Source organism: Nicotiana attenuata, chromosome 12 (genome assembly GCF_001879085.1).
Source record: "Nicotiana attenuata strain UT chromosome 12, NIATTr2, whole genome shotgun sequence".
In the NCBI taxonomy this organism is placed as follows: domain Eukaryota; kingdom Viridiplantae; phylum Streptophyta; class Magnoliopsida; order Solanales; family Solanaceae; genus Nicotiana; species Nicotiana attenuata.
In genome coordinates, this window is record NC_032000.1 from 13,750,586 (window position 1) to 13,753,307 (window position 2,722).

Consider the following 2,722-nt stretch of genomic DNA (forward strand, 5'->3'; position numbering starts at 1 on the left):
CCATAGGGAACCACTCAAACATCCATTGCACCTGGTCTTCTTTCAGATTTTCAAACAACTCTACCCATCCTCCAGCGTCCTCTGGCTGAGCGAACATGTAAGGCATATAATTCATTCGCCTTGGCTGATGGAAGGCGATGTGATCATCCCAGTCTCTGCGCAGAATCTCTTGTCGGTATTCACCCTTATGGAAGTGCTCCATGAGCCAGAGCTGGAGTAATAAGTTGCAAACCTCAAAATGATTGGCCCATCGCTGACAGTTGTCCAGGGCTCGGTATATCTCAGCAATGATCATAGGTACTATGTTGAAAGGCTGTCCGCCAATTCCTTCCATCAAAGTCTTGGTTACCATGGCTAGTCTGGTATGGATCCTAGCCTTATTCATGGGGAACACTATCATTCCCAAAAAGCAGAACATAAAGACGAAGACCTCCTGTGGATATGCTCCAATGAGGTAAGGGCAAATTCATCTGGGTAAGTGCGGTATGCCTTGCTATGGCCATACCTCTCGTACAGATAGTCGAATGGAATGTAAGAGTCCTTCAAACAGGTTAAGTCTGGGTTTTTCTTTAATCCCATCATCCTGAGGAAACCCCTACCCTTGCGATTTTCTGGCATAAGCAAACCCGGCGTCTCCCAAGGAATACCAGCTAACCCTCCTATTTCCTCGAGCAAATGAGTCATTTCAAGGTCCCCGAAGCGAAACACGGATCTGTCACTATCCCAGAACAGAGTTACAGCCTCTATGATTTTGCTGTCGGGCTGGATCTCCAGAAGTGAAGGAAAATTCCCTAAATACTTGTGGACGTGCGTCTGATCACTGGAGTGAAGGTCTTTCCACCAGCTTAGCAGCCTTGGGTCAATGCTGGTTACCATGCCGAATCTGGGGACTTCGTGCCTCATTTTCTGCAAAACAAAATGTTATGCCCTTACCCTACCGGACTCGACTATTTAAACGAATAATTAGCATAAAAAGCATTTAGTTCCCCAAACAAATGCACAGAATATGGTGGTGTCCGTTTGGGTTTCAAGGAAACCCGGTAGACTTTGGACAAGGCTATCTTAATGAGTCATTAGTTGGACAACATAACCGACTCGGCTAGATTTGACCATGATGCATGTATAGTTGAACAGAGTAAGGTTTTTATGGGGTATTAGACCGGTACCCTTGAGCGGACAACTCAAGAGGGAAAGGCACGGAACCGTCGGCTGCACCGCTGATCGACTGGTTTTACCGCAAATATGCCTTTGCCAAATTTAGGGGTGATAATATTGTAAGAGCATAACCACTCATTATAAGCGTTGCTATGGTATTTTGTTTGGCACGAGTGGAATATGATGTTGAAGATGCAATCACAAGAATGAAACAGATTTCCACGTATTTTCACGTTCATAAGATAATGATTACAATAATTGCTCGTAATTACAAAATATTGAAGTAAAGCGGTAAAACAAAGCATTTAAGAAAAGAAACAATGAAACAAGTCAGTTTCATAGAAGAAGAAGAGATAAAGCAATAATAAAGCAATAAAGTCACAAATAACATGCAATGGTAAAAGCCTAAAGAAATTCCCCAGCGGAGTTGCCACGCTGTCGACGCCCCATTTTTCTAAGGCAAAATCGGGTTTACGACATTTGGGAGGACAACTCTATTCCCTTGCGAGAATTGGGTTTTGGAATTGGAGAGTCGCCACCTAATGATTATAGTGCATTAGGACACTTTAAGAAGGGTTTGAATTGAAGAAACCAGAGATTAGGGTAAGGGCTAGAAATTATCTCGAGGGGAAGCTGTTAGGCACCCCTCAAGATCCACTAGTGTGGTCCCGGCCATGTTACAATTGTGACTTTACAAGTAAGGCTCAAATAAGGATTTGCATATCATATTGCAATAAGTTGAAAACTTGTGAAGATAAGTAGAGAGGGCAGAATTTTATGAAAAGAAAGATTTAAAGAGTTTTACAAGAAAGGATGAAAAGCAAATAAAGGAAGAGGGGTCCAACGTTTATGATTGATATGGATCACGTCAATTCAATATCCAGCAATCACTCCTCGGAAGAGGGGTCGCATGTGATATTAGCGCATCGGTCATCATCTCCATATTCTACCCTTCCCACCCCGTAAAGGTTATTTAAACGCATGATTGGTTACGAATGCTTATTGCGTGCTATTACCCGTCCCATCCTATAAGTCTTAGAGGGTATTTAGGACCACTATTCCTACAAGGTAAGGACTAGGCTGAACAACTAGGTTTAAAGGACAAAATGCTAGGCGACATTCATAACAAGTAGGACTACACATAAGGGGAACATACAAAAGCAAATAAGAGGCTCACAAATCCCTCCACAAGTAAACATGTAATTAGCACGTCTCAAACACATTTAAGGTCTTAAGAAAAAAAATGAGAGCTTAAAAGCAGGGGTGCCGGAAAAAGATAAGTTTCAGTAAAAGCAGAAGGTTTAATCAAAACTGAATGACTCGAAGGGTTTGATTTTTCAGGAATACATCTAAAAAACAGTCGAATAAGTAAAGGTAAGGGAACTATTAAAACACCATTTTGAAGAAAGCAGAGATTGGAAAATACAGTAGTTTAATTAGACTAGTATCAAAATAATGCGTTCCTGGGCAGAGGGATAACCCAGTAGTTTGAAAGCTTAATAGAGCAAGAATCGGAAAATTAGTGAGAGTATATAAATACGGAACTGGTTTCCAGGTAGAGAGATTT